This window comes from Hemibagrus wyckioides, linkage group LG13 (assembly GCF_019097595.1).
Source record: "Hemibagrus wyckioides isolate EC202008001 linkage group LG13, SWU_Hwy_1.0, whole genome shotgun sequence".
NCBI classification, from domain to species: Eukaryota; Metazoa; Chordata; class Actinopteri; order Siluriformes; family Bagridae; genus Hemibagrus; species Hemibagrus wyckioides.
In genome coordinates this window covers 503,577-515,596 of record NC_080722.1, presented here as the reverse complement: position 1 = coordinate 515,596, position 12,020 = coordinate 503,577, and positions in this window count along the sequence as shown.

Sequence of the window (12,020 nt, the reverse complement as noted above, 5' to 3'; positions counted from 1 at the left end):
ATCTGAAATAAACTGTAATTAAATATCAAAAGTAGTATTTTCATGAATGTACTCAAGCATGGAAAGTAAAAGTAGAAGTAAATTAATAAAAAAGTAAGACTAATAATTTGGAGAATTATGAATTTTATTCTGTCTTATTTTTTTGGTGCTGCACTTATTGAGAAGTTTAAGAAAGAAAGCAATACAGAATAAAATTCATAATTCTCCAAATTATTACAGTCTTACTTTTTTTTTTATTAATTTACTTCTACTTTTACTTTCCATACTTAAAGAATGTTACTGACCTTTATATGACTTCTGTTGGGATTTTAGTAAAATATTTTCATAGTTACTTTTAGAAAAATTTGATGGTTTTGTATTTGGAAGATTTTGCTAAGCCTAAGAGAATGTTACTCAGACCAATGACTTAATGTGTCGTCTTTTTAAAAACTAAAATCCCAAGCTATTTGTAAGGACGCGCTCGAGGCAGGCGTAGTAGAATCCATATGCAGATCTTTATTCACAAAACGGCAGTCAAGAATCGGAATCGATATGGATAAGCGAAAGGGTCAAAAACCGGAAAATCAAGAACTAGCGAACAGAAACCAAAACCGCAAAACCGAGACTCGTAGAAAACAGAAACAGGCAAAGATCATACACGTAGCAGGCAATCAGGAACAATAAACAAGGCTTGGTAAGTAATCCACTAGAGAGAACAATACTTCGCAGTGAACAATAGGCAGCGTGCTGCTTAAATACCCGAGTAAGACAGGACGCGAGTTTGCAAATGTCAATATTCGGGTGATGGCTCCCTCTGGTGCTCTGGTTCTGCAAGCATCGTTACAGAACCCCCCCCCTAGGAACACCTCCAGGTGTTCGTTGACGTGGGCGCCCCCGTGGACGAGGAGCAGGTCGATTCGGGAAGCTCAGATGGAATTCCTCAGTGAGCGAGGGGTCGAGAATGTCCTGTGCATTAACCCAACAACGCTCCTCTGGGCTGTAACCCTCCCAATCCACCAGATACTAAAGGCGGCCACCTCGACGACAGGAATTCAGGATGGTGCGCACCTGGTAGGCAAGGGAGCCATCAATGTCCAGTGGTGGGGGAGGTTCAGTGATAGCGGGGCCGGTGGTTTGAGGCTCGTGGAAGGGCTTGAGTAATGACACATGGAAGGTAGGCGAGATACGATACGATGCTGGAAGCTCAAGACGGAAAGAAACTGGATTAACTTGGCGTAGAATTTTAAACGGGCCAATAAACTTGGGGCTTAACTTATGACAAGGAAGTTTTAGTTTTATATTCCTAGTAGAAAGCCACACCTTCTGACCCACTCGGTAACCTGGGTGGGGGCGTCGACGCCAGTTAGCTTGGAGCTCGTCGTCAGATCGCTCTCTGGAGACGAACATGGGCTCTTTCCCAGACCTCCTGACTACGTCTTGCCCAGTCTTCAACTGTAGGCACATCCGAGGGTTCCCCGGACCAAGGAAAGAGCGGAGGTTGATAGCCCAATACACATTGGAAGGGAGTTAAGCCGGTCGAGGAGTGGCGCAACGAGTTTTGGGCATACTCAGCCCAGGGGAGAAACTCACTCCAACGGTGTTGCTCATGGCTGCAGTATGTTCTTAGGAACCTCCCAATTTCTTGATTAAGCCGTTCCGCTTGGCCATTGGACTGGGGGTGATACCCTGAGCTGAGGCTGACATTGATCCCGAGTTGTTTGCAAAACTCCGACCACACACGAGATGTGAACTGTGGGCCGCGATCAGAAACAATGTCCTCGGGTAAACCAAAGTGACGGAAGATGTTTTGGAAAATGGCTGTGGCTGATTCCATGGCAGTAGGCAGACCTTTCATGGGGATTAACTTGCAGGACTTGGAAAAGCGGTCGATTACAACCATGACTGTGGTGAAACCTCGAGAGACAGGGAGGTCTGTGAGAAAGTCTACTGAGATGTGAGACCAGGGTCGGCGTGGAACTGGCAGTGGTTGAAGTAGACCTTCTGGTAGCTGACGGCTCGTTCGGGACTGTGCGCAGACCGAGCAGGAACGGATAAACTCCTCGACATCGTGGTTGAGCGATGGCCACCAGAATCTTTGTCGTACCAGCTGAATGGTTCTACGGGTGCCGGGGTGTCCTGAACTCAGGCTCTCATGGGTCCATCGTAACACTTGTTGGCGGAAACCTGTGGGTACATAAACTTTGGTCGGTGGACACGTTGGGGGAGGAGCCTCTGTTGATTGAGCCCGTTCAATTTCACTCATCAGGTCCCACTGCACAGGAGCTACTTGGACAGATGGTGGAAGGATAGGCTCTGGGCTGGATGGTGGCTCCAGGGTTTCATGGATTCGCGACAGGGCATCTGCTTTCCCATTCTTAGACCCGGGGCGGTAGGAGACTGAAAACTTGAATCGTGTAAAGAATAGCGCCCACCTAGCTTGCCGTGGGTTGAGACGCTTGGCTTCCCGAAGATAGGCCAGATTTCTGTGATCGGTAAGGACCAGGAACGGGTGGCGGGCCCCTTCGAGCCAGTGCCTCCACTCTTCCAGGGCAGCCTTTATCGATAGTAGTTCCCGGTTCCCTACGTCATAATTCATTTCAGCCGGTGTGACCTTTCGGGAGAAAAAGGCACAAGGATGCAGTTTTCCGGACTCTGGTTGACGTTGAGAAAGCACAGCCCCTATCCCACAGCTCGAAGCGTCCACCTCCACTACGAATGGCCGCTCAGGGTTAGGATGACTGAGTATCGGAGCGGAAGAAAAACTTTTCTTAAGTTTCTGAAAAGCAGCTCTGGCATGATCAGTCCACTTTAATTTCTTGGGCTTGTCTTTCAGCAGTGAAGTCATTGGGCTAGCAATGGTACTGTAGTTCCTGATGAATCTCCTGTAAAAGTTCGCAAATCCAAGGAAGCGTTGCAAACCCTTGATGGAGGTAGGTTCGGGCCAGGATGTAATGGCGGACACTTTCGATTGATCCATTTCTACTCCTTCATGCGAGATTACATATCCTAGAAATGTTACTGTGGAACGGTGAAACTCACATTTCTCCAGTTTCACATAGAGATTGTGGTTGGTGAGGCGTTGGAGGACAGCACGAACATGAGAAACGTGTTGATCTAGGCTGGCGGAATATATGAGGATGTCATCTATGTAAGCAATGACGAATTTGTTTAGCATATCCTTGAACACTTCATTGGTAAGTGACTGGAAGACGGCGGGGGCGTTCGTGAGTCCATATGGCATGACCAGATACTCGTAATGTCCATGTGTTGTGTGAAACGCTGTCTTCCATTCGTCGCCCTCCTTTATCCGGATGAGATTGTACGCGCTGCGCAGGTCAAGCTTGGTGAAGATTTTAGCTCCTTGTAACTGTTCGAGGGCTGTGGGAACCAGGGGAAGAGGGTAAGGATACGGGACTGTGATAGCGTTCAGGCCTCGGAAGTCAATGCAGGGTCAAAGGCCGCCGTCCTTCTTTTCTACGAAGAAGAACCCTGCTGCCGCTGGTGAGGTAGACGGGCGGATGTATCCAGCTGCAAGTGCTTCCTCAATATATTCCTCCATAGCAAGCTTTTCAGGAAGTGACAGGGGGTAAATGCGATTCTTAGGTGGCGTGGTGTTCGGAAGAAGGTCAATGGCACAGTCCCAGGGTTGATGTGTGGGTAATCTGGCGGCCTTTTCTTTACTGAAGACCTCTTGGAAATCTTGGTATTCTTTCTTGGTATTCTATTGATCCGGAGTCAACCAGCGCTGTGACGAAAAAACGAGAGTCATTGTGAAGGACGAAGGCAGGAAGAGAAACCTTCAAAACCAGCTTCACGACTTCTCTCTGGGATGTGGCAGGCTTCTCTGGGCATTGGAAGACTCTGTGACCTGGTTGTCCACAGTAGAAGCACAGCTGCATCTGCACACGACGTTCGCGCTCAACCTCAGAAACACGAGACCTCCCCAGTTGCATAGGCTCGGTGACTTCCTCCTTCTGGCTGTGGTATTCCATAGTGCCACGTGGTGAGGAACGAGGTGTGGGGGTGCGAGTACAATGCTGGCGCCGCAGGTTGTCAAGGCGAATAGCAGTGGATATGTACTGGGAGAGAGTAACATCAGTGTCTCTGCACGCCATTTCCGCCTTCAGCTCTCTAGTAAGTCCTTCCCGAAACACCGCTATTAATGCCGCCTCATTCCAGCCTGACTGAGCAGCGAGCGTGCGGAACTTAATAGCAAAATCAGCAGCTGTATCAGTCCCTTGGCGTAATTCCAGTAATAGAACAGAAATGTCTTTACCTCCTGCCGGATACTCAAACACTTCCCTGATCAGATTCGCGAAGTAATCAGCTGAGGTCTTGACCTGAGGATCCGAATCCCACACAGCCGAAGCCCAATCCAGCGCCTTGCCCGTCAGCAGAGATAAAAGGAATGCGCATCTGACGCTATCGCTGCAGTATACCTCCGTCTGTTGAGAGAAAAAGTTGTCACACTGGCGCAGGAAACCCCGGCATCGATCCGCGGCACCATCAAACTTTTCTGGCAGCGCGAAGCGTGGAATTTCACTGTGCGGAGGCGGAACTGGAGCTGCGGCGGGAGATTGTCGTTGTCGTAGCAGCGCGTTGGTGGCTTTTAACGCCTCCACCTGGTCCTGGTAGAACCGGATCATATGTCCTTGGCGAACTAAGGTTGCACGAGGATCCTCTGGATTCTCTGATGGCGAAGTATTCTGTAAGGACGCGCTCGAGGCAGGCATAGTAGAATCCATATGCAGATCTTTATTCACAAAACGGCAGGCAAGAATCGGAATCGATATGGCTAAGCGAAAGGGTCAAAAACCGGAAAATCAAGAACTAGCGAACAGAAACCAAAACCGCAAAACCGAGACTCGTAGAAAACAGAAACAGGCAAAGATCATACACGTAGCAGGCAATCAGGAACAATAAACAAGGCTTGGTAAGTAATCCACTACAGAGAACAATACTTCGCAGGGAACAATAGGCAGCGTGCTGCTTAAATACCGAGTAAGACAGGAAGTGAGTTTGCAAATGTCAATATTCGGGTGATGGCTCCCTCTGGTGCTCTGGTTCTGCAAGCATCGTTACACTATTGAAAATACACTATATTGCCAAAAGTATTCGCTCACCCATCCAAATAATCAGAATCAGGTGTTCCAATCACTTCCATGGCCACAGGTGTATAAAATCAAGCACCTAGGCATGCAGACTGTTTTTACAAACATTTGTGAAAGAATGGGTCGCTCTCAGGAGCTCAGTGAATTCCAGCGTGGAACTGTGATAGGATGCCACCTGTGCAACAAATCCAGTCGTGAAATTTCCTCGCTCCTAAATATTCCACAGTCAACTGTCAGCTGTATTATAAGAACGTGGAAGTGTTTGGGAACGACAGCAACTCAGCCACGAAGTGGTAGGCCACATAAACTGACGGGGCGGGGTCAGCGGATGCTGAGGCGCATAGTGCGAAGAGGTCGCCAACTTTCTGCAGAGTCAATCGCTACAGACCTCCAAACTTCATGTGGCCTTCAGATGAGCTCAAGAACAGTGCGCAGAGAGCTTCATGGAATGGGTTTCCATGGCCGAGCAGCTGCATCCAAGCCATACATCACCAAGTGCAATGCAAAGCGTCGGATGCAGTGGTGTAAAGCACGCCGCCACTGGACTCTAGAGCAGTGGAGACGCGTTCTCTGGAGTGACGAATCGCGCTTCTCCATCTGGCAATCTGATGGACGAGTCTGGGTTTGGCGGTTGCCAGGAGAACGGTACTTGTCTGACTGCATTGTGCCAAGTGTAAAGTTTGGTGGAGGGGGGATTATGGTGTGGGGTTGTTTTTCAGGAGCTGGGCTTGGCCCCTTAGTTCCAGTGAAAGGAACTCTGAATGCTTCAGCATACCAAGACATTTTGGACAATTCCATGCTCCCAACTTTGTGGGAACAGTTTGGAGCTGGCCCCTTCCTCTTCCAACATGACTGTGCACCAGTGACCAAAGCAAGGTCCATAAAGACATGGATGACAGAGTCTGGTGTGGATGAACTTGACTGGCCTGCACAGAGTCCTGACCTCAACCCGATAGAACACCTTTGGGATGAATTAGAGCGGAGACTGAGAGCCACTGCATCCGACGCTTTGCATTGCACTTGGTGATGTATGGCTTGGATGCAGCTGCTCGGCCATGGAAACCCATTCCATGAAGCTCTCTGCACACTGTTCTTGAGCTAATCTGAAGGCCACATGAAGTTTGGAGGTCTGTAGCGATTGACTCTGCAGAAAGTTGGCGACCTCTTCGCACTATGCGCCTCAGCATCCGCTGACCCCGCCCCGTCAGTTTACGTGGCCTACCACTTCGTGGCTGAGTTTCTGTCGTTCCCAAACACTTCCACGTTCTTATAATACAGCTGACAGTTGACTGTGGAATATTTAGGAGCGAGGAAATTTCACGACTGGATTTGTTGCACAGGTGGCATCCTATCACAGTTCCACGCTGGAATTCACTGAGCTCCTGAGAGCGACCCATTCTTTCACAAATGTTTGTAAAAACAGTCTGCATGCCTAGGTGCTTGATTTTATACACCAGTGGCCATGGAAGTGATTGGAACACCTGATTCTGATTATTTGGATGGGTGAGCGAATACTTTTGGCAATATAGTGTATCTATCTATCTATCTATCTATCTATCTATCTATCTATCTATCTATCTATCTATCTATCTATCTATCATCATGTATCTATCTATATATTATCATCTAGCTATCTACCTATCTGCCGTCTGAAAGAAGAATGTTCATGTAAAAGTTCGGTGCCTTTCTCCATGTTTGTTAATCTGCCGGTTCTATTTCTTCTCCGGTTCCTCTGAGCGCTGCAGCAGTCATATGGTCATCCCAAATGCTCTCATTGGTTGACACATGTGATGACATTCATCCCAAGCCAATACGGATCAAGATCCCACCCCTCCCATCACCCATAGTTTGTCTGTATGTGTATTCAGAGCCAGTGAGCAACAGGCTTTTAAAATAATTTACAAAATAATAAAAACTGCATTAATGCATGATCAAATAATTGTCTATGTTAATTAATTAATGAGTTAACACGATAATAACGCGTTAACTTGCCCAGCCCTAATATATATACTTTATATACTTTTTAACTTTGAAAGGCAGCTCTTTTTCGCTGAGAGTCAGTAGGCTTCTTCGTTTATCTGTGGTCAATGCACATCACCACACTTTTGCAATAATCTGTTTGATGATATAAGTTGGGTGCATGGCTGTAGAAGTCACGATTCCTCCACCTCTTTGCCACGTGTTTTGTTTATGTTCCACGTTGTTCACTGTTTGTGTACTTTACCAGGTGTGTTTACTTTCATTCATGTCATGTCTCTGCTCCTGTCGTTTCATTGGTTATTCCCCAATTGCTTCATCAATTTAAGTCAAGAAGCTTTTATTGTCATTTTAACCATATATAGTTGATGCAGTACACAGTAAAATGAGGACCCTGGACACTGGTGCTACAAAAAACAACACTAAGCTACATTAACATGTATGGCATTTGGCAGACATCCACATCTAGAGCAACATATCCAATTTTTTTATAAAACTGAGCAATTGAGGGTTAAGGGCCTTGCTCAAGGGCCCAACAGTGGCAGCTTGGTGGACCTGGGATTCAAATACACAATCTTCTGATCAGCAGTCCTACACTTTAACCACTGTAAGAAACTACAGACTGCCTTAACCCAGATTCCACTTCACAGTACACATCAGAAAGAGCTCATTCCTAAAAAAAAAGAGTCTTGCATATCATATAAAAAATATGTTTAATTCAATTCAGATTATCTGTACAGTATTTTTACACTAGCTTAAAGCAGCCTTAACAAACATTTAATTAATGAAACACTGGTGGAACCTATCAGATACAAGGGCTTTCGTGATCCAGGCCTTAGAGTTGTGCATCCAGTGGACTGGAAGCAGGTTTTTATTTTTTCTTTTAAGGGCCCTGGGGTTTGTAGACTTATAAATTAATGCTGGCTTCATCAGGAACCCAGCAGCATTGCCACACATTATCAAGGTCACTCGATCCTTCTGAGCTTTGAATCCGGGCGCTCGGGCCTCCTCCTTCATTATAAAAGTCCTGGATGGCATCTTCTTCCAGAACAATCCAGTCTCATCCATGTTGAAGACTTGTTCTGGCAGATACCCTTTCACTTCTATGATCGCCTTGAACGTCTTGGGGTACTTCTTAGCTGCTTCTACGTCAGCTGATGCTACTTCCCTATGCAGCGGTACACTCTTTAGCTGGAATCTCTTTTGAAATCTATCAAACCAGCAACGGGCTCTTCTGGTGCTGTCGATGATCCTGGTTGGGGGTCACTCTTGTTCTTGTTCTCTGGGCAAATGCTTCTCCGGCGAATTGTTCATAAAGTTGCCTGGCCTTCTCCCTGATGATTCAATTCAATTCAGTTTATTTTGTATAGCGCCTTTTACAATGAACATTGTGTCAAAGCAGTTTTACAAAAGAAGACAAACAGAGAAAGGGGAGGGGAAAATGAAAATAAATAATTAAATAAATAAGAAGAATAAATTATTAAATTCTATAATTAGACTATTTTATCCCTAATGAGAAGCCTGTGGCAACGGTGGCAAGGAAAAACTCCCTGGGATGGAACAAGGAAGAAACCTTGAGAGGAACCAGGCTCAGAAGGGAACCATCCTCATTTGGGTGACACTAAACAGAAAATAATGTAACTGTAACTGATTAATGTCCTTTCTACAATAGAAATCAATGACCCATGAGGAACTATTAGGTCAGTGTAGTTTCTAAGGTCATTATAAACACTAGTTCTTTGCTGTCACAAGCTGACAGATGAAATGGCAGCTCTGTGATGGTGTGAAAGTCCCCAAGTGTCTCTGTCCATGGCTGTCTCCTGGTCCACACAGATCCATCCACAGCATCAGTGGCACCATCAAGCGGCGAGACTCCGACCAGGGGTAGGGCAGTGGTCACACTGGAAACTGGTGAACACTGGGAGCTCAGGAGTGGGGTGTATAGCTCCACAGAGAAGGTAGAGAGAGAAAGAGAAAGATATTAAGTTTCTGATCATGTGATGTTTAAGACAATGTAGAATTATGTGTAAAGTGCAGGCAGGGACTCCAGCAAGACTAGCTATGACATCATAACTAAAAGGGAGAGCCAGAAGGTCACAGACATGAAGGCTTCCCGGGACATAAAGCATCCGACCACTTCACAGTCAGTGACCTGAGCGACTTGTGAGGGTGGTAAGATGACAGCATCCAACACATCCCAGTCACCAAACACTCTATGACCATGAACCTTCCAGATCTGCTCCTTTACATAAGAAAACTATACATTAAAAGCTCGACTAAACAAATGTGTCTTCAGCCTAGACTTAAACATTGAGACTGTGTCTGAATCCCCAACACTAATTGGAAGGCTGTTCCATAACTGTGGGGCTTTGAAAGAGAAAGCTCCGCCCCCTGCTGTAGCCTTTGCTACTTGAGGTACTACCAAGTAACCAGCACTCTTTGATCGGAGTAGGCGTGGCGGATCATAAAAGACTAAAAGATCGCTCAGGTACTGTGGCGCGAGACCATTTAGTGCTTTATAGGTCAGTAACAGTATTTTATAATCAATGTGAAATCTGACTGGGAGCCAATGTAGTGTGGATAAAATAGGAGTGATGTGTTCATATCTTCAGGTTCTAGTTAGGACTCTAGCTGCTGCATTCTGGACTAACTGGAGCTTGTTTCTGCTCCTACTGGAACATCCAGACAGTAAGACATTACAATAATCCAACCTAGAGCTAACAAAAGCATGAACTAATTTTTCTGCATCATGAAGCAACAACATATTTCTTATCTTAGCAATATTCCTAAGATGGAAGAAGGCTACCCGAGTGATATTATCTACATGAGCTTCAAATGAAAGACCAGAATCAATAATCACACCAAGATCTTTTACTGCTGGACAAGATGAAACCAAAAGACCATCCACCATTACTCTGTAATCAGAAAGCTCACTTCTAACTGCCTGTGGTCCTAGTACAAGCACCTCTGTCTTGTCTGAATTAAGCAGGAGGAAGTTAGTGACCATCCAGTGTCTAATGTCCTTTACACATTCTTCTATCTTAATAAGCTGGTGTCTCTCATCTGATTTAGAATGAAACATATAGCTGTGTGTCATCTGCATAACAGTGGAAGCTAATATCATGTTTATGAATAATTACACCAAGGGGTAACATATATAGGGAGAAAAGCAGTGGGCCTAAGACAGAACCTTGTGGAACACCGAACATAACCTTGGTATGCATGGAGAAGTGACCATCTAGATCTACAAACTGATAACGGTCAGTCAGATAAGACCTGAGCCAGGAGAGGGCTGTTCCTTTAACACCAACATGTTCTAGTCTATCAAGTAGAACAGTGTGGTCAATGGTGTCAAAAGCTGCACTAAGATCCAGTAACACCAGTAGGGAGACACAACCCTGATCAGAGGTCAGTAACAGGTCATTGACCACTTTAACCAGTGCTGTCTCTGTGCTATGATGAGGCCTAAATCCTGACTGATACATTTCATAAATGTTATTTCTATGCAGGTCTGAACATAACTGCTGTGCTACAGCCTTTTCTAGGATCTTGGAGATAAAGGGCAGGTTTGATATCGGTCTATAGTTAGACAGCTGACAGGGGTCGAGGTCCGTTTTTTAAATCAAGGGTTTGATAACTGCTGGCTTAAAAGATTTAGGCACATAGCCAGTGCTTAGAGAAGAATTAATTACTTTTAGAAGGGGTTCAGTAGCTACTGGTAATATCTGTTTAAGGAAAGATGTGGGTAAAGGATCTAGGATGCAGGTAGAAGATTTTGAAGAGGAAATTAGTGAAATTAGATCAGGCTCTTGAAGTGGAGTGAAGCACTCTAAGCTCTGATCAGAAATAGTTATATTATCTAAAGAATTATCTATCAAATAATATGGTTTTAAATTAATAGTCTGAATTTTTTGCCTGATATTGTCATGAAGTCATTGCTGCTAAATGTAGATGGTGTGCGCTTTTCTACAGTGGTTTTACTCCTAGTTAGTTTTGCTACAGTACTAAATAAAAATTTAGGATTGTTTTTGTTATCTTCGATTAGGGCAGAGAGATACGCTGATCTAGCAGCACTAAGAGAATTTTTGTATCTCAGAAGGCTTTCCTTCCACGCAATCTGGAATACTGCTAATTTAGTTTGACGCCATTTACGCTCTAGTTTCCTAGCTGATTGTTTTAAAGCTCGTGTGTGGTCGTTGTACCAGGGTGCTAGTTTCTTCTCTTTAATTATTTTCCTTTTACATGGAGATACAGTATCTAGAGTGTAGAGAAACACTGACTCCAGGTAATCAGTCGCCTGGTCAAGTTCTGTAGGGTCAGAAGGTGAACCAATCACGTGATAATTCTGGGAGACTATCGGTAAATCTCTCTGCAGTAGCAGACGTAAATGTACGCTTCATATGGTAACGTGGCAAGTTGCGCATCTCGTGACTAAGACGCATTCTAAATGAAACTAGATCATGATCTGAGAGCTTCCGACTGTGGAAGAGTGACTATGTTTTCTATATTTAATCTGAATGTAAAAATGAGATCCAGAGTGTGACCTCCATTATGAGTGGGTCCTATTACATTTTGATTAACACCTAATGAATCTAAGATGGACACAACTGCTGTTCTCAGAGGGTCTTCTGGTTTATCAAAATGAATGTTGAAGTCTCCTACTTTTAATGCTTTGTCTAAAGAAACAACAAGGTTTGAAGTAAAATCTCCAAATTCACTGAGGAATTCAGAGTATGGCCCTGGGGGTCTGTAAATAACAATTAGTGGAACTGACTCTGTGAACTTATTATTAGTACTTGCATACGTTAGGTTAGTATAAAGAACTTCGAATGTGTTGAACTGATGTCTGGGTTTTTGTGTGGCGCTTAGCTTATTATCATGAATAACTGCGACACCTCCTCCCCTGCCTGTTAGACGCGGTTGATGTATATAGCTATAGCCAGGCAGACAAGC